Below are 22,811 nucleotides of genomic sequence, written 5' to 3'. Positions count from 1 at the left end.
ATTTTAATCTGAAATATGTCTCCATCAGTATGAAAAGTAAGCCGCATGATCTAACAAATAGCGAAAGCAATATCAAAAATTTGATCACAAAATACTAATGAACGGAATACCAGAACAATAAAATATTAATACATAAAAAGATATATTTTATCACACCCACATATATATGTATATATATATGATAAAATAAACCAATAGCTGAGGATTAAAATTAAATATCAGAATACTGACAAATTGAATTTTGCTATTAGTTACAATTGTATTCACAAGGATGATTACTAATCATGTTTTGATCAAATTTAAACAAAGGAATTGGCGGATATTCGTGTATTTTGGGGAGAAGAAGATACAGAAAAATGAATAAATAAGTGTACGTTAATTGGCATATTGGTTATACAGAATATAATATAATAATTGAACATTTCTCTAGACATGATGTAAACCGAGTAAAATTTAATTAAATAAAAGAGTCAAAACAATAAAAAAGAGATACTATTTCTTTAACTTCCATATCGAGAAATTCTATTCATATGAGATTTCAAGAAAGAGAAAACAAAGTAGTGAAAAAAAAGTAAAACACCATTAGTATAATTAAGTTTTATTTATTTATTTAATTATTTATTTATTTTTTAACTAAGCTTGGTTAGCAATTAGTACATCAGCGTGTTATTGTTTGGTGAAAACGTAATGTGTGGGAATATTTTATAATTACAGGTTAATAACATCCTTGAGAAAATAAGAAAACTTTCGACTGCAAACGAACGAGACTAGAGATTGAGGATTTGAATAATGTGCCACATTGTTGGCCAAAAAGGTGAAGAAACCAACATTGCTAATCTAATTATATCAGTGCTTGCTTTTGTTTTGTTTTTTGTATTCTTGCTAGGACAATGCGTTACGATCCATTTACGATTGCAAACGTAATTTTCTCAACAATTTAATAAATAAATAGAAAGAAACGAAAATATAATTCTGCTGAAAATTGACTATAGTCTTATACACGTACATACATACGTACGTATATACATATACATATGTATATGTATATATATATATATATATATATATATATATATATATATATATATATATATATATATATATATATATATACGTTATATATATATATATATATATACGTTATATATATATATATATATACGTTATATATATATATATATATATATATACGTTATATATATATATATATATACGTTATATATATATATATATATATATATATATATATACGTTATATATATATATATATATATATATACGTTATATATATATATATATATATACGTTATATATATATATATATATATATACGTTATATATATATATATATATACGTTATATATATATATATATATATACGTTATATATATATATATATATATATATATACGTTATATATATATATATATATATACGTTATATATATATATATATATATACGTTATATATATATATATATATACGTTATATATATATATATATATATATACGTTATATATATATATATATATACGTTATATATATATATATATATATACGTTATATATATATATATATATATATACGTTATATATATATATATATATACGTTATATATATATATATATATATATATAATACGTTATATATATATATATATATATACGTTATATATATATATATATATATATACGTTATATATATATATATATATATACGTTATATATATATATATATATACGTTATATATATATATATATATATACGTTATATATATATATATATATACGTTATATATATATATATATATATATATATAATATATATATATATATATATATATATATATATATATATATATATATATATATATATATACGTTATATATATATATATATATATACGTTATATATATATATATATATATATATATATATATATATACGTTATATATATATATATATATATATATATATATACGTTATATATATATATATATATATATATATATACGTTATATATATATATATATATACGTTATATATATATATATATATATATAAAGTGTAGTATATTGCCACTTAAGTGTGGCTGACCCCTAGGGGTGGATGTTACTGTTGCTTTTAGCCCCAGGAGGACATCTCCTCCAGCTGGCTTATCGACACACGACTGTGTCCTGTTTGCCAAGGGAGTTATCCCTCTCACCGCGACCAGCAGCACGAACGTATCCGGATTTCAGGGTTATTTCCCTTCGTCGGCGCTCGACAGCTGATGACCTTGGTGAGAGAGACAAATCTGGCAAATCTTATATCTTCTTTTCCAGTGACATTCTTCACTGATATTGAAAAGGTGAAAACAAGCAATGTTAATTCTCTAAATGAAGTATTAACAGTAACTGCACGATAAAGTGTAGTATATTGCCACTTAAGTGTGGCTGACCCCTAGGTGACAATCTGCCTGCGTGACAATCTGGTTAATCTGGGGTTGCTAGAAAAATGAATCAACAAGCTATTAATATCTTCTACATTTTAAAATGCAATCAGTAAGTCGAAGTGTAAAAATATTCAAAACTTTTGTCAAGTGTTAGTTATCTACATTTCAGCGATAGAAATTAGTATCTAAGTTAGAAACCAGTTCCGTTCATACAGTAATATTTCAAACAATTAAATTTGGAACGCATATGTATGCATAGGTATGTGTGTGTATGTACGTATAAATGTATTATTACTTCGGTACCATATTTATATGTGGGTTTGTTTGTGTAGGTGTGTGTGTGTATGCGGATGTGAAGTATATACATTTTCTAAAGTATAGAAAAATGAAAAAAAGAGTGATACATTCTGTAAGTGACAAGAAGTACTGTAAAAAGGATAAAAGCTTCACAGAAGTCATATGGCGACAATATATTAATATATAACATGTAACGAAGAAGAAAGGTTTTAGAAAGTCTGAGAGAGCTTAAGGCATGGTCGAAATCTGATGATGTATTTAAAACTTAGCGAGGGGACGTCTATACCTCCTGCGTCGATTAATTAATCCCAGTAATGTGCTGGAGTCGTTTCAATCGAGTGTAAATATTCAATTATACGTACTAGCCATTTTTTTCCGTTTGACGGTTAAAATTGAACATGCAAACCAAATTTTAAAAAAGTATATTGAATTTGTATGAATCGCCCCTTTTGAAGTAATGCAAGAGAAAGTGCAGATAAATAAGAAGTAGTTGGCATAGCGATTGAATTTAATTCATCATTTGATGTAAACAGGACGGCGATATATATATATATATATATATATATATATATATATATATATATATAAACAGTATCTCGTAGCGTGTAATAGCAGCATTTCCAAATAAGGTCATATTCACTGTATACGCACAAACTTTTTAACAATTATTTGACTGCATATATAGCACGAAAAAACATTGTTACTTAGAAGGTTATAATAGCAGAAATAATTCTGGTATATTCTGATCGATGTTCAACTATTAATGTACTATACAAACATTAATGATTCTGATTGACGTAAAAGCCTAGCAGTTGTAAAGGAATGGTATTAGTCGATGGCATCGACTCCTGTGCTATTCTCTTAGCGATTTGTTATCGACATCGAAAGGACGAACTACAAACAGTTGATATCTGTAGCATTTGAACTCAGGAAGTAAAAGCCACCTTCAATAGTAAGACTGACTCTGACCATAAAAGTTTTGAAATTTGTGAGGAGTTTTTCAGATGATAACATCGACCCCGATACATGACCGGTACTCTACTGTAATGACCTTGATCGAAAGGATTAAAAACATAGTTGACCTCGGAATGATGCGAAATCGGAAGAAGAGAAAAGAAGAACGCTTAAAAATTACTGTGATTTTTAATATATACTGCACTGCTAATTAAAATATATGACTAAAAACTGGTCAGATTAATATATCGATCACGGAATAATTGAAATGTAAATCGAACACACCATGAACCGAACTCAGAGATTAAGTGCCGTAACTAAAAACAGACCACTTTGTTATATATAAAATATAAAGATAGAATTTAGTTGCAATAAATACAACCAACATAGGCGGCCAGTTGGCTGAAACGTTAGCACGCCGGGCGAACAGCTTAGCTGTGGAGTTAATAGTGAGTTTATTGAATTGTTGCCATTGTTGATTTGTTAATTGTTGCTTTGTTTCCCATTGTAAGAAAATGGAGAAGACGCCGGAGAAAGGCCCCAGTTATGCGGCCGCAACGAGAAAAGGAGTAGACGTGCAAGAGCTGGAGGTCCGAGAAATAAAAGTGGAGCCCAGAAAGATGAAGGAGAGTGAACAACTAATCACTAAAGAAGGTAACATACTGAAGCTAACGCCACCGGAAGAGTTATCGGCCAACGTGTTAAAAGGAACGATAACATTTAAAACCATGAAGACAGCCACGAGGAAAATAGAGATTGCGCCGATAGAAGCCATAGAAGATTGTATAAAGGAATTGTAAAGAGTTACAACATACGTTACGAGAGGGAGGAGATACGCCACTGTGGAGGTGCGCTTCACAAGGGAGGAGGAAGCGATAAAGCACTCCACAGAGGCAATAAGGACAGAGGAATGGGTGTTCTTATGGAGGAAGAAAAGAGAACCAAAAGTCCAAGAGAAAGGAAAGAAGATACGAGGAGGAAAATGAGTATAGTATTATGTAACGATAGTTTGAGATACATATTTCATAGAATGGTGCGTGTAGTTAACATGATATTGCATTGAATACACAAATGATTACTGATTAGTGGATCTTTTCCTTGATTTGTGGCGTTTCTGTAGCCCCAAGAGTCACATATACATAACTCCAATCGCTGACATTAAAATGGGGCAACAAAAGAAGAATATGTCAAGAGTATACACAGCAGAATAAGACGGTGGGTTGGCAGAACCGTTAACATGCCAACCCTTACATTTCATCCTTTCGGGGTCGATAATACAAGTACCATTTGAGCACTTACGTCAATGTAATCTACTCCCCTCCTCCGAACTTGCTGGATTTGTGCCAAAATGTGAAAGCTATATTATTACATTACTTAAAGCGGTGAGCTGGTGGGACCGTTAGCAGGCCAGGTAAAATTTTTAGCAGTATTTAGTCTGTCTTTACGCCCAAATTCCGCCGAGGTCGAATTTTGAGCTTGTGCCAAAATTTGAGACCAACATATAAAGCAGAGTAAGCTTTAAATATTTTCCTTGAATACAATTTGTATATGAACGAAATCATTCAAACGATTTCGTGCAAAAAGCACCGTGTGCAAAGAAGAATTTAATGGTGCCGCTGTAACGCTATTTGTCACGGAATTTAACCACCGACATTTAAAATAACTTCTTTCTGAGATTATTAAACTATCATGTTCTTATTGATAGTCTCTCACTCTCAGGATTTCTCTTTCACTTTCTTCTCATATTTATATAAGTTTGTATATGATTTATGCAAATATACATACATATTGGGCCATCTCATAAATAAGGTGATATTTTCAATGGCATGAACTGAAAGTCGGAGGGGGACGTGATAAACTACCAGCATCACCTTTGTAACAAAAGCAGGTAGTAAGTTTGCCATATAGCTATTTTAGTGCAAGTTTTGAAGAGTGCAGTTCGATTTTAAAAGTTATTTTTTCAAAGCTATAATGGAAGTGACAAAGGAGCATATTCGGCATTTTTTGCTTTATGAGTTTAATAAAGGTAATAAAGCAACGGAAAGTGCGAGAAATATTAATGCAGTATATGGGGATCGAACAATAAGCGTCAGCCAGTGTCAGTGGTGGTTCCAGAAATTTTGGAAGAGGGGCCTTGCAAGTCTACCAGATAGATGGAAGAGGGGCCTTGCAAGTCTACCAGATAAATGGAAGAGGGGCCTTGTAAGTCTACCAGATAGATGGAAGAGCATTGTAGGAAATGAAGGACTGTATATTTTACATTACAAATGAACACTGTTTATCTTAATTTTGAAAGATATAAGTATAAAAACCGCATTATTTATGGGATAACTCAGCACACATACACACACACACACACGCACATATATACGAGCGTGTATCTATGTATATGTATGCAATATCTATATGAATGCAAGCGTGCATGCATGTATGTACGTATGCGTGTATGTATAAAAACAAACACGCACATTTCCAAGTTTTTGCATTTCAAATGTAAGATCCACAGCTGAGATTTGTGTGCAAATCGCTACTCCAGACAGATTACTACACGAGATCAGTAGAAGATAAATGGCTACTATACGTTTCATGATACATTCTTAACTATACTAATAGTATTTGAAGATTTAACAGAATGTAATCGCGGAAGAAGTTTTACAGTCAGTTAGTTCGCTAAGCTGAGATACAGAGAATGGTATCTGCAAAGATTACTTGTATGGCATAGACTACACGACTACTACAACTTCGTGTGGCGATTGTACAATCCTAATATATACGGGGATTATTAAAACAAGTAGTAGATGACAAAATAAAAAATAGGTTTCTCTTTAATTCCTTGTTTAGCGTTGGATTAATACCAGAAGACGTTTGGAGAGAACGCTTAGCAAAATATAGTTCAACGAGTCATCAAATATGAAAAAAAATTAATCCATAAAGCAGACATCACAAAATTAGTAGATTTTATAGAGTTTACATACGAAACCTACAGAGAATTATTCTTTTAAAGATATTTACAAAGAAACAGCGAAACGTTTTGTTGGATTATAAATCAGGTTTTTGTGAGAAAATTATTCTGCATGAACACAATGAACAATTTTACAGCATCAGGTTTCTTATCCGGCTTTCAGAAATAATAAATTTCAAGAAATCTCGATTAGGCTGAAGTATCACATGACATACCACGCCTTATATAGAGTCAAAAAACCCTGTTTTTGATGTTGGTTGATTTACATGCAGCGTGTTAAAAATAATTTTATTATTTTATAAAAATCAAACATACTCTGATTAAGAATTCTTTCACTCTAGTTCTTGAAATCTTAGCAAGGAGGTACTTTACCCGAAATATCAGGACCATTATCTATTTCAAACATAACAGTAAAATATTTTTTTCCATATTCTTATTGTTGCACAGCCTTCAAATTAATTGCTTTAATATTCTAAGCACCTTCAAGCAAACTACAGCACATTTCTATTAAATTAGTGTTTCAATAAAATAGACGATTAGGAAATAGAAACCACTGAGCAAGCTATATGGAAACTATTTGACTGGCAGTTATTTTTATATGTGGTTTAGTTAAAACTTTGTGGAGATCAAGCGGCTCTGTGATCAAAAATATTTAAGGATTTACACTTCATTTCATTTAGACAGTTGTGAGAATTTTGAGAGAAATTTCTCTTGCATTTCCAGGTGAATTTTGACTGCGTGGTGTATTCCAGCTTCGACTTAAACCATATTGATTTGTTAGACAGACACAAGACCAAACTAGTAGCAATTTAAATTAAAATTCTGACGCAATTAACGTACGTTAGATCTAATTTTCCTGAGTAAATGAGACTCCATATATTACACAACTTTCATTCCCCGCCAGAAGATTTCTCACTCCACGAAGGTTGCAGATAGTATTGAGTGTTATAACAAAATAAAATAAATCTACGCAATCTGAATTATTCATCCAATTAAATGGAAAAAAAAAACTACGGAATTTGTCAGAAAATAGGGAAAAAAGTAAGATTAATTTAAATCGAAGATCGAGAATGTGTATCTTCGAAACTAGTACGGCGTTTGATTCCTGCTACACTTGTGTGTGGTTGAGTCAGTATAAGTTTGGATATACTTGTCGCCAATACTTGTGGCACGGCTAATATATTGTTAGAAGTCTTTGAAAATGAATTTTTGTACAAAAGGGAACTAAAAAAGTATGCACAGAACTGTAATAAATTGATTAGCGTTATATTTAAAAAACATTGTCCACACTTATATACATTCGATGGTCGTTGATTGTTATAAGGCGGATACACATACGCGCGTGTACGTACATATACTACATACATACACAGGACACACACATATATATGACTGATTTCTTCCCATTACCGTATGGCGTATCTACTCACAAGGCTTCCGTTGGCTCGATACTATTGTAGAAGATACACGCTGAAAGTGACACACAGAAGGACTGAACCCGAGACCCTGTAGTTTGGAAGAAGTAGGCTTCTTAGCACATAGCCACACTTTCGCTGATATATATATATATATATACCGATCAAATCCTCTGGCATTGCATGTGTAGTTTTCTAAACATCCGCCACATTAAATAATAAAGGTAAATTCAAGCTGCTATTTGCTAGTATCGTCAAACTTCAACAATTCAATCACTAAACGTCACACCAAAACCTTTTGGAAAAAGGAAATATATGTGTGTATGTGTGTGTTGGTGTATATGTGTTCATATATTTGTACGTATGTATATGAGTATATGTGTGTCTGTCTGCTGTGCATTGATGCCTGTGTGTACATATGTACAAGAATGACATTTTGAATCTGTTAGTGAATTTTAGCAATGAATCAAGTGGAAATGCCCTCGGTTTGTTTTTAAAAGAATCCCAACCAATTCATAGGAACATTGCCGCCAACTACAGCAACAAGCAACAATCATACACAAATAGTAACAAAGTTTATCAGAGAAATCTCTCTATCATTATAATCATCATCATCGATTATATGAAAGCAAAAGAAAAAAAAAAGAGAAACGCACAAGAAGAAAACCTATTACATTCAAGCTAATCACAGGAAGTAGAAAGCGGCACTTAGCGGATACCAATTAACAATGTCACTTAAACTTAAAATAACTACGAAAACATCAAATTGAATTTCAAAAGCAATTTGGAATTATTTCACTTGAAAGCCGATTATCTTAATGGGTTTCCCTTCAGTTGTAGATTTTTCTTAAAATAATAACAAAAAAAAAAAAAAAAAAACCTAGCCAACGAAAATAACAAAAAAAAAAAAAAATGTTGATATTGTTGTTTCTATTGTTATGTTTAGTTTTGTTGCTCGTATGGCAATTTTTTTCCTGAATTTACAGAAAACAAAACATAACGGACAAAAATCAGGGAGAAAAAACAAAGAACCAAAGATAAATGAAAAAGTAAAGGCCCATCAAAATTCTGGACAGTTTTCTAATATTAATCGTTTTTTGTGTGCGTTTATATGTGTCTGTGCGTGTTTGTATTATTATTATATCGTTGTTTTAATCAAATGCCAAACCTTGTGGGTGTTATTATAGGGTTGAATTCAGTTGTGAATTTTTATATTCTATTGAAATTTATATTTTATTCCATTTTATTTCAAATTCTAAGCGTAAAGTTTGTCAGCTAAAATGATTTGTTGTCTTGATTCACTAATTGTTATGACGTAAGATGTACCCCAATACAAATACAGACACACAACTCATTGTTTTCACCATATTACCTTTCGTTCTTCATTTTGTTTTTTTAAAGTTGATTTTTTTAAAATTTCATCTTAACTCAAACAAAATGACACAAACGTGTTGCAATAGTTGACCCAGAGAATTAAGTGGTTGTCTCTTAGTACTGTGGAGCGTATAGTGAAAGGTATGGAATATTTTCTACTGCTCCACATATCTGTCAGCATATCAGATTAGAAAATATCAAAATATGAGCATTAAACGCAATAAAGTGTTGCCTAATTAAAGCGAAAACGGATTCATGTTGTTTTATCTGTGGCCATCCCATCTCTTAGTTAATTTAAACACAGGTTATCTAAAACTACGTTATGTTACTAATTTTTTTCTTTTTAGCTTAGTAGGGTGTTATTGAGGTATATGATGTTGTTTAACCAATTAAACGGTTGTCACTTTTACGATGATGCTATTGTTTGCATGTAACGTTAATGCTTAATACTCAATAAATTTATGTTCAAAGTTGTTCCACCCACGTTCAATTCTTTGTTTTATCCAGACACAATGCATCTCGGGCTTCATTATCAGACAAATCCTTGTTCTTTTGAAGCTGTTCGGTATCCTTTGATAAAGATGTAGCTACTATTTCTAGTAGGCTCCATGCTATCGTATTGACTCCCCTCCTTAGCACCCGGTTTATTTAATTTACGTTCATCTTAGGGTAATTTTTCTTCTTTTATTATTAAACGCGAAGAATTTTATCTAATGCGTATTTGTTTCATATAAAGAGCACGGTGATCTTTGAAATGAATTTGTCCGACATTTGTTTCAAGACATTTTGGCGTTTAGACATTGGAATTAAGAAATTGTGATTGATCCGATATATATCTCTAAAATGAAAAATCATTTAAAAATCAGTGATAATTGATTATAACCTTTGGGTCAAATGAACACCTATGAAGTCATGGGGTCCAGGCGGTATAGTTTACTGCACGTTAATAATATTGCACAACAACTGTTAATGCTTTCGTGCTTGTCATTTCATACTTGTTCGGTGAAATAAATGTCTGTAATTATTTAATAATATTTTCTACTAAAGGCACAGAGCCTGACATTTGAAGGGAGCGGACAAGTCGATTACATTGACTACAGTGTTTCACTGATACTTTATTTATCGATCCTGAAAGTATGGAAGACAAAGTCACCTAGGCAGAATTTGAACTCAAAACGTAGCTACGGGCGAAATACCGTTAAGCATTTCGCCCAGTGTCCTAAAGTTTCTGCAAGCTCGCCGCCTTATGTTAGTATGCAATAATGATTGCAAATTTTAGCACAAGGCCAGCAATTTCGGCGAATGTTTATGCCGAAAACATCGACCCCTGTGCTTTCTCTCGTGCTTATGTTATTGATCCCCGAAAAGATATAAGCCGGAATTTGAACTCAGAACGTTAAGATGTATGAAGTGCCGCTAAGCTTTTTTGCCTGGCGTTCTAAGAATTCTGCCAAATCGCTATCTTATTTCAGTATGTAACTATAGCAATAAGAGCTTACAAAAATTAACTGTAGAATTTCTCTTGGCTCTTTACATTCCGTGTTCAAATCCTGCCACGGTCAAATTTGTCATTTCTTCTCTCCGGGGTAAATAAAATAAAGTACTAACCATTTACTATAAGACAAAGTCGACCTCAGCAGAATTTGAACTGAGAACGAAAAAAAAAAAATAGATGAAACCGCGATAAACGTTTCGTCCGGCGTGCTAAGTTTTCTTATTTCTTTATTGCCGAAAAACAAGGAAACGAAGGGATCAAGTCGACTACGTCGACCCCAGTGCGTAAATAGTAATTAATTTATCGACCCCGAAAGAAAAGTCGACATCGGCGGAATTTGAACTCAGAACGTAGCGGCTGACGAAATACCGGTAAACATTTCGTCCGGCGTGCTAACGTTTCTGCCAGCTCACTGCCTCACAACATTTTAATATTTTAAACATAAAAAATATATGTGAGAATGATTGAACTTATGAAAATGCAAAAAAGTTGACCTATGATATATAAATATCTTGCTCTTCACCCATTATATAGTTTTCTTACTATCGATTTAGTCTGACTAAAGAGAAATAATTCGCTTCATTCCTCATAAAGAATGGTTTTTGCTTTCTCACTGCCTATACTTTTGTTTATAGACATGAATACACACAAACACATACACGAGTACGTACGTACATGTGATTATCCATATCCATGCCCGTGCCAAACATCTACAAAAAACGTGTGTGTGTCTGTGTATGAATGCATGTATTTATATGTGTGTATGTATTTAGGGGTGTGTGTGTATATATATATATATATATATATATATATATATATGGGGGGAGGTATACTTACGTTTATATGTCTTCAAAGCTGCATCGGTGTTGAGTCGTTCCTTGCCATCCCACGTGCCCGTTCCTCAGACGATAGGGATTTTGCTTGATCCATGCAGATGAAAACCTTTCTGCATTTGTTCAGCTTGGAAAGTGTTATCACACTAGAATATTTTCCTACCTTTCTTGACATGAAACCAATGGTAGACTTAATTCACAATTAAAGAAATATCTACCATAGCAAGTATATATATATATATATATATATATATATATATATATATAACTGGACGGTATATTTCAAATAACACTAAGTGGAAGTGTACAGGAAATAATACAGGCATGATAATCTTTTGTAAGCGTAAACAAATCCACAAATCCACAAATACACACAGATACACCTAACGTCGCCATAAATATTCTGTTGAACAACATATGTTGGTAATGAGAAATTGTACAGAAATGTACAGAGGAAAACATACACGAAATATCCCCGGGAGAATTCTATTAAAAAAGTGCTGATGAACGTATGAGTATGAAGAGGTGAAAACTTGTGAAAGTAGAATGGGGTTGTTTTTGCTTTTTGTTACATTGTATTTCGCCCCACTTTACAGAGAGATGTTATTGAACATTTACGGCAGTATATTTGGCTTTCATTTTTTTTTTCTTTATTTTTATGGAAGAAGTTGCCTGGCTCCATACTCAATAGATTTTCGTTTCTGGGGAACGAACAATGCTATGAATTTTCTACTTCGAGAATTCGGTCGCACAATATAGTCAATACAGTAGGCGGCGAGCTGGCGGGATCGTTACCGCCCCGGAAAAAATCTCTTAGCGACATTTTTTTCCCTTAATTTACGATGATTTCGGGGCCGATAAAATAAATACCAGTTGAACATTGGGTTGTGGATGTAATCGACTAACCCCTTCCCTGATAATGCTGGTCATGTGTCAAAATTTGAAGCCAATATAGTCAATACAGAGAGACAGAGTGAGAAGGAAGGAGGGGGAAAGGGTGAGATTGAGAAGAGAATGAAGAAGAGAGAGAAAGAGGAGGTGAGAGAGAAAAAAGGAGAGAAGGAAGAAGCGACAGTGATAAAAGAGATGACCAGTATAACTGGAATTTATTTATGGACGTCGGAAAGTAAGATCGATGAAAGTCAAAGTTCAACTTGGTGAATATATTTATGAGGGAACTTTGAACTATGAGTGCCCAGAAAGGGATAAAATAAATATTTCTAATGAAAGGGAAAATACAGAATTTTAGAGGGGGGCCTAAGACGATATCATCAATCTGATTCCCTGACTCGTACATTACATTTTCACTCAAGACAAAAAAAAAAAAAAAGAGAAGCCTAGTCACTGGCGTGACTGTGTGGTGAGAAGTTTGCTCCCTAACCACATAGCTCCGGGTTCAGTCTCACCGCGTGAGACCTGCGGATTTGATAGACGGAAACTGAAAGAAGCCAGTCGTCTATGTGTGTGTGTGTGTGGGGGGGGGGGTTTGTCCCTCACCACCACTTGATAGCCGGTGTCAGTGTCTTTACGTCTCCATAACTTAGGGATTCGGCAGAAGAAACCAATAGAATAAACAGCAGGCTTGACAAATAAAAATTCTGGTGTCGATTCATTTGATTAAAAATCCCTCGAGATGTTAATCCAGTATGGCTGCAGTCTAATGACTGAAACAAGACATATGGAAGATGAAAGATAATGAATTACATTTATCCATAGGAGGATTTGAACTCAGAGCACCCAGTAGCATATTAAAATTAAAAAACGGTCTCAAATTTTGCCAGAGGGGCAGCAATTTTGGGGGAAGGGATATGTCGGTTACATCGACCCCAATGTTCAGCCGGTACTTATTTCATCGACCCCGAAAGTATGAAAGGCAAAGTCGATTTCGCCTGTCAAGAATTGTATGTGACGTTTCAGCAATATTTATTTCTTTATTGCGCACAGAAGGCTAAACATAGATGAGACAACCAAGGAGAGACAAAGAGATTAAGTCGATTACATCGAATCCAGTGCGTAACTGGTATTTATTTTATCAACCCCGAAAGGATAAAAGGCAAAGTCGATCTCACCGGTTTTGAACTCAGAACACTGAATTAAATAATGCTAAGCATTCTATTTGACGTTCCAAAAATATTGCCGCTTCGCTGCTACAATAGGGCGATGAGGACGTGTTTACAGAAGTAACGCAGCGAGAGTTTATGTTCTGATTGGTTTATTATTTGAGATATAAATAGCAAACATCGCGTGCTGAATGTCGATTTAGCTAATAGGGTTCGGTTCATGTCGGGTCAATTGAGGTCATTGAAGGACTGTAATTTATGTGTTTTCCTTTTGTGTTGGCGTATGTACTATGATGGTGAACACAAGTATGTGCGCGTATGGATTTGTGTATTTCGGTATATTTGTTTATTCTGCACACACACACACAGAGAAACATACAAAATCACGTGTGTGTATATGAGTGCCTATATGTAAGTATATCTCTATGTATGAATATACATATATACATATTTGTGTGTATGTGTGTTTGTGTATACATGTATGTGTTTCTATGTGTGTGCATATATACATATATATATATATATATATATATGCATGTGATACGTATGTATATTGGAAGATATAAATACAACTTAATGACATATTTGTATGTGTAACTATTCGAACATAAGTGAATGTGCTTTTATATATATATATAGACTCTGTATATTTATATAAAAGGAGAGAAACGATATATATATATATATATATATATATATATATATATATATATATATATATATATATATATATATATATATATATATATATATATATCTATATATATATATATCGTCTCTTTCTCAGAATATAAATATACAGAAAAAGTGAGAGAGAGAGAGAGAGAGAGCGAGAGAGAGAGAAATAGAGATGCTTATGTGTGCGCGCGCGCACGTACATATTCATACATTCTGTGTGCGCGTGTAATTATATATACGAGTCTGAACATGCGTGACTAGCGTACAAGTGGCAATGCGCACACCAACTCAAGGTTATATGGCGGTCCGTATAGTCCCACGATTGACCTGATGGGACCGGAAACTTATCTTAACAAAAGCCGCTTGCAATACATGCTATTTGTCATTCATATCTCAAACTAGTGTGAATACAGGCGACACCCAGTTATGATGCTCTTCACACAGGTATATACATAGATAATAATATGCATAAAAGTTATATTTTATCGCACACTACTCATAGTAATCGTTTCCCTTATACCTAAAAGGCCAGACATTATAACTAAAGGCGCTTAGTCAATTGCATAGATCTCAGTGCTCAAATAGAATTGATTTTATCGATCCCGGGAAAGGACAAACACGCGGTGAGCTGCTAAAGTCTTTAGCATACTGTCTAATACTTCTGGATTCAAATTCATTTCTAATATAGGCACAAAGCTTGAAAGTTTTAGGGGAGAGATTTAGTCGATCACATCGACCTCAGTACGTAATTGGTACTTATTTCACCGACCCCCGAATGGATGAAATGCAAAATCGACCTCGACGGAAATTGAACTCAGAATGTAGCGACAGATGAAATCCTGCTAAGCATTTCGCCCGGCGCGCTAGCAGTTCACTGCCTTTTCTGGATTCAAATCCTGCCGAGCTCGACTTTAACTTTCAACCTTTCGTACTCTATGAAATAAGTACCAGTTACGCACTGGGGTTAATGTAATCGACTATCCCATTTCCTAAAATTTAAGGTGTTGTGTGCCATATTAAAGGTTATTTAAAATACATTCATGCATGCACATTCAAATACATACACACACACACACATATATAGATGCATATACGTGTGTATATGTAAATATATATATGCATATATATGTATATATGTAAATATATAAAAACAAAAAGATAAAGAGAGCAAAGTTAAGGTTGGAGAAGTATTTTATGGATAGAGTCTTACTCGGTATTACAGCACTTATTCGGTATTACCCGTATCCTCCTGGGTTTGGTTAAATCCAATACCCTCCTCAACCTTATATATATATATATATATATATATATATATATATATATATATATATACACAAACACACACACATATATAGTAACTCAATGTTCGAGAGTTTCGGACGTTGGCGTTTATCAATCGGTATGTATGTATATATATATATATATATATATATATATATATATATACATAGAGAGAGAGAGAGAGAGAGAGAGAGAGAGAGAGAAAGAGAGAGAAATGTATGTGCGCATGTAAATTTGTACGCCTGTCAGCATGTGTGTGCTTTTGTGTATTCACGGACATAATACCTACAACTACATTTCCCAGTATGTCAGTCCATTCTCAAAAGGAAAGCGTTTCATTGAATGTAAAGATTGTCGCTATCTTTGGCAGATCGTCCGACCGCATAAAGTCTCTCTCTGTCTCAACTACCAAAATGGGTGTTGTTTTGCTACATTTATACACAACATATTTTACCAATAAAATAGCACAAACACCAACTCCACCAACAATAATGGCAACAGTTGTAGCGGCAATAAGAAGACAAGTAACAATAAGAACCTGCATAGAAAGGCAGTTAAATACTTCATTATAAATTCTGGAATTCTATCGAACAAACCAGATAACGTGATACTTAGATAAGATTGATTTTTTCCTATGTTAAAAATAATTCCCATTTATTCAGTTGTTTACGTGTTTGTTTTGAATTTTTGTAGCGAAATCTTGTATTACAAGGAGAAAAAAATGAAATACAAAATAGACGAAAACAAAATGAACGAATCACAATGGCTGAAAATAAGAAATGTTTCCGGTCTAAGATATGGTATAAAAATATAAATACATAGTCAATATACAAAATAACATTGATATATAAATTCGAAATTTGAAAGTTCTTAATATTTTCCAGCCAGCATAGTAGATTTTTTTTTTATTATCTTTCTTTAAATTACTAACGATATGGTAGCACTTCCTTCTTTGGACAGAGCTAAAATGTGTTGTATGAAGGGTGGAGGAATAATCGATAGAAGGTTGCGTGTAGCGTGTAACATGTTTTTCGTCTATCGATTCTGACTGTATTGAGCGGTACAGTAAACTGCTGTGAGATGATGGATCAGAAGGAATGAGGCATTGTCGGTTTCGTTGAACCAGTTGATAGCGCTTTAATATAACTAGATGGCAATCCATCAGTTATGACGACGATGGTTCCATTTGATCCGATGAACAGAAGAGAAGGTTCGTGGAATTAACATCCAAGTGGTTGAGCACTCAACTGGCACGGATATCCTTACTGTAACTCTCAGGGAGTTTCAGCGTGGCACATCGAATATGTTAAGGCTGGCTTATTGAGCTACTGGTTCAGCTTATTTTTACCAGCTGAGTGTACTAGAACAACGTGAAATAAAGTACCTTGCTCAAGGACTCAACGCACCGCTCGGTATCGAACTCACGATATTACGATCTTGAGCCAATGCACTAACCACTTAGTCACGTGTCTTCACAACATTCTAGTATATTAAGTCGCTGAACGCATTATCACTTGAAATTATCCTATATATTGTTATGCAAAAGGTTAATTAATTTTTCTCTCTGAAAGTATGACCGGATTTTCCCTCTAAACACATAAAGCGCGACGTGCCACGATCCCAGCGCTTTATGGGTTAATGGGGCGGGTGATTCCATTTCCATTTTATCATATTCATGTATTCATACATTATAGCATTCATTTCTGTTTTTTTTATATATGTTTTATGTCCCACATGTTTTGTTTTGTCCCCTCTATGTTAGCCCGCATGGGTAATAAAAAAAAACAACAGATCCCAGCGCTTTATGGGTTAGATGTAATTAAAACTCATTGAAATACTTCGACATTGAAAAACTCATTGAAAAACTTCGACATTTAGTTGAGAAATGGATATTTTACGCATATACAAACCCTCCAGTTTCAGTTAATCTACATTTTAATTCGGAAAATGATATGAGCCAGAAAAATAGCTAGAATGTCGGATACAACGCTGAGCGGCATCTCTTCAGAGTCATCACGTTTTGAATTCAAATCCCACCGTGTTCGACTTTGCCTTTTATCCTATTAGGCTACTTTAAGTACTAGTGAAATACTGGTGTCGATGTAACCAACTAGTCCCCTCCTCGCCCACATCCAAATTTTAGGCCTTGTGCCTTTAGTAGAAAGGATTATATTTACTTAGGAAAATGAGGTGAGCTGGCAGAATGACTAGCGAGATCAGAAACAATGCTAAGCGGGATATTTTTTCCCGCTCATTATGTCCTGACTTCAATTATAACCGAGGTCAACATTCCTTTCATCCTTTCAGAATAGATACATTAGAGCATCAGTCACGTAATCTAGATTATGTAATTGACTAAATCGATTTACTTTAAATTGGTTGCCTTCCCCATAATTTGAAACAAATTTTCTTACATAGAAAAAGTAAGTGGTATTGGCAAAATGATCAGGGACTTGGGAAAAATCCCTTGCGATATGTAGTTCCGATCCCTTGTCTTTTGATTTTATAATCCTGCTAAAATAAAACATGACTTTCACCATTTCATGGGTAGATAAAATAAACAAACTGTCAAGTATTGGGTTAAATGTAATCAACAGTCCCTTCTATTCAATTTTGAACCAATTATTATTTTATACTAAACCAGGGTCCTAATATTTAGGGAAGGACAAAATCTAACATCTCGTACCACCCATGCCATTATTTGGGAATTATATGTATATATATATATATATATATATATTGATAGGAAGGACAACAAAAGAAAGAAAGAAACCTAGATATTATGTAAATAGAGGAGCTTATCTGTAATTTATAAATATATATATTTCTGTATATATATATCAAAAATCTTGCAAAACAAATATATATATATATCTGCGTGTGAGTGTGTGTGTGTGTATATGTATATATATTTTACAGACATTTTTCATATTTGCACAATACGAATACTTCCTACGCATTAATATACCTATAGACATGTATATAAGCCGGAAAAAAAAAAATTATATTACACTGGCAAAGTGTGCCAGGTTAACATAAAAATCAACATCTGATATAGACCAACGTTCATAAGATATAATCTAAATTTCTATTAACACTATTCGAAATATGATTGTGACAAACAAATCCATTTATTTTCCTAGGTCTCAAAATTGAGGTTTATTTCCAGCCGGTAACAGAGCTATATTATTACACATACCTATGTTTGACATTTGGGTAGTAAAGTTATTCCCCCCTCCCACCAGCACCACCATTTTCTGTTTTCCCCATCAAAGAGAAGAAACGTGTAATAATTCTGCATTTATAAGAAAAGAGGAGAGAGAGAGAGAGAGAGAGAGAGAGAGAGAGAAAGAGAAATAGAGAAAAGAATAGAAAGAGAAGACATGGAGGGACGAAGAATGATTAAGGGATGAATTAATGTTATAACGCCAGTAATATAATTGCGACACATAATGGTATTAATGATAATAATGATTTCCTATGTTAATACAAGATCTCAACTTAGTAATGAAGCAGTGTAGTAAATTATATAGATTACAGTACTACAATTCAAGACCATTAATTAATTTCTCGATATTGGAAGGATAAATGATAATGTCGTTACCAGTGTGAGTGTCGGCTAGTAGTTAATGTACTGATATATATATGTATGCATAGATATGTGTGTGTGTGTCATTTGTGTGAGTGTGTACATACACATAAGTACATTTATATATATCTTTTATCTTCACACATACATATATGAATATATGTGCATATTTTTGCATTTGCGTGTGTATATATATATATATATATATATATATATATATATATATATATATATACAGTCATTTGACTGTGGTCATGCTGGAGCATCGCCTTTAGTCAAGCAAATCGACTCCAGGACTTATTCTTTGTAAGTCAAGTACTTATTCTATCGATCCCTTTTGCCGAACCGCTAAGTTACGGGGACGCAAACACACCAGTATCGGTTGTCAAGCGATGTTGTGGGGACAAACAGAAACACACAAATATATACATACATATATATATATATATATATATATATATACATATATTCGACGGGCTTCTTTCAGTTTCTGTCTACCAAATCCACTCACAAGGCTTAGGTCGGCCCGAGGCTATAGTAGAAGACACTTGCCCAAGGTGACACGCAGTGGGACTGAGACCGGAACCATGCGGTTGGTAAGGAAGCTACTTACCACACAGCCACTCCTACACCTATTATATATACATAAATACCAGAAGGTCCTATATCCGACTTTCTAATGATTCCTCCATGCATTGCTCAATTTTCTACCCTAGGAAAACGGTCGGAAATTTCGAATGGTCGTGGTTTAGTTTGTGACAATAGCTACAGAACTTCACGGGTACTACATTTAATTCACCGCAGAGAGAAACCATCTATGTTGATTGCGGCTGGATTTGAACGCAGAAAATAACGAGAACAAACATATTCAATTCTGCCATTTCCAGATAAAATTCAATGCCATCGTTGCTGTTCCTTTCATTATAGTTGTCGTCATTATATTATTTGCATTTATTAGAATTGGGAACACTAATGTCCGATAGGTGCCTTGTTGTGCTGTTATGGCCGACGGCCGACATCGTTGTTGTCATCACTATTGTTGTTGTTGTTGCTGTCGTTTATGTTACTGTTTGGTTATTTCAGGCCGAATCGAAGTCGCTAGAGATGATAATAGAATGTCCTTCGCTTCGAGCAGTATTCATATACGATTTGCCATTCCAATTTTAAGCCGGTAGGGAGTACATTGATGGCTACTTGCATGTTACTTTTACAAGAGTGAACAGTAACAAAGAGGCAAAATTTTAACTCAATTTCAATGTTCGTTTCCTTGGTACTAGTGTGCTATTATTGCATGTTAGGAAAATCACTCTTGAAAGGAAAACTCTAAAACGTGCGTACAAGTTTAAGGCATGGATTTTACACTATGTGTAGTAAAGCCGTTACTGGGGAAGAGTTTTTAATTGATAAATAATCTTTCACAATGCAACGAATTGGTATTACCAATAAGAGAATCAGTGATAAGCTACGTGCTACGTAGTTATTATGATCGACAGTTATAGATGGCACATTTCATGAAAATATTAATACGGCATGATCGAGAAACCATAATTACCACTTATGCCACTGGAATTCAAAATACCGCCAGATATATAATGTGTCTAATTTACATCTTACTTTGGGGGAGTGTCTTCTACTATAGCCTCGGGCCGACGAAAGCCTTGTGGGTGGATTTGGCAGACGGAAACTGAAAGAAGCCCGTTGTATATATGTATATGTATATATATATGTGTGTGTGTGTATACGTGTTTGTGTGTCTGCGTTTGTCCCCGAACATCGCTTGACAATCGATGCTGGTGCGTTTACGTTCCCGTAACTTAGCGGTTCGGTCTAAGTGACAGATAGAATAAGTACTAGGCTTTCAAAGAATAAGTCCCGGGGTCGATTTACTCAACTAAAGCCAGTGCTCCAGTATGGCCACAGTCAAGTGACTGAAACAAGTAAAAAGAAAAGATATATATATATAAAGCAATTATATCTAACTTAACGTGGAAATATCGATATAGCACCGGATACTTGACGGGACCTCTCAAATGAAAGAACAGTACATAAAAACACACATATCTATAATGCTATTAGAGAACATACATCTGTTATGGGCATCAGATCTCGTAATTTGGACTTTCTCCTCAGTGGCAGGCATCCTGTAGACGTATCCCAGTCCAATCTTACTACCGGCGTAATATGAAATCAGTGACTATTCAGGCACTAATATCACAAATAGCCAAGATGTTTACTAAAATAATAATTACATAATCATTAGCGGCAGAACTAGTAGTAATGCCAAAACGCAAACTTTATATCCAACTTTACGTGAATGTAGCGTTAGAACTTTGAATACTGCATTATGTGCCAGGTGAGGACCTCATATCGACGCATGATACCTAAAACCATACACATCTATATCGCTGGGAAACGAAACTGTATATATGTATAAATAAATATACACACACATCGGCAGGTGTATATGTGCATGTGTGTGTGAATAGCCATCAGGTAAGATCCAGAGATGGTAGATATATAAAAAATATCTAGTAGCGCTCAAATAATTTGAACTCACGCTCCGAAATCCTAATCGAGGTTATATATAAATGCACACACACACACACACACACACACACATACAGATAGATAGATACATAAACACATAATTCATCCATACGTACATATATACTTGCATACTAAATGCATATATATATATATATATATATATATATATATAATATTATTAGGGACAAAATCCAAAATTACAGGTAAAAAACTCAATTAAAATCAATTTATAAAAAATTAAAATTAAATTGAGCCTTATAGATAAAGTATATATAAAATATATATAGTTTTAGGGAAAATAACCAATTTTCAAGAACTCATCGATGAAAATCCACTATCACATATAGAAAAATTAATAATTAAAAGCACTATACTCATTTATTGTGCTTTTAATTATTAATTTTTCTATATGTGATAGTGGATTTTCATCGATGAGTTCTTGAAAATTGGTTATTTTCCCTAAAACTATATATATATATATATATTATATGTATGTGTGTGTATATGTGTGTGTGTGTATGTGTGTGTGTGTATATATATATGTATATATATATATATATATAAGAAAAAATAATAATTAGGTACTCAGATGTCTGGATAGTTGTATATTTACAGATTTTTATTCATACGTTACATGTTTTATAAATTAGCGCTTTCACCTAATCTTGTATGTTTATCAAATTTTGATTTCACCTGTGTATATATGTATATATATGTATGAATGTATATATATACATTCATACATATATATATATATATATATATATATATATATATATATATACATTCATACATATATATATATATATATATATATACATATATATATATATATACATTCATACATATATATATATATATATATATATACATATATATATATATATACATTC

The 22,811-nt window shown here is 33.2% G+C and overlaps 1 protein-coding gene and 1 long non-coding RNA gene across 3 annotated transcripts in view; one reads left to right on the top strand and one right to left on the bottom strand.

The window, feature by feature from the left end:
* LOC149131493 (uncharacterized) overlaps positions 1 to 860 on the top strand; it is a 135,725-nt gene extending 134,865 nt beyond the window's left edge. The window contains exon 2 of the long non-coding RNA XR_016237746.1: positions 715 to 860. This is a non-coding gene — a long non-coding RNA (uncharacterized LOC149131493). The remainder of the gene's footprint in view (positions 1 to 714) is intronic.
* Positions 1 to 22,811, bottom strand: part of LOC106883108 (glutamate receptor ionotropic, kainate 2-like) — a 251,853-nt gene that overhangs the window by 66,807 nt on the left and 162,235 nt on the right. The gene's annotated exons all lie outside the window — the stretch shown is intronic.

Source organism: Octopus bimaculoides, chromosome 21 (genome assembly GCF_046866305.1).
Source record: "Octopus bimaculoides isolate indiv1 chromosome 21, ASM4686630v1, whole genome shotgun sequence".
In the NCBI taxonomy this organism is placed as follows: Eukaryota; Metazoa; Mollusca; class Cephalopoda; order Octopoda; family Octopodidae; genus Octopus; species Octopus bimaculoides.
This window is presented reverse-complemented; position numbering and strand designations above follow the sequence as displayed.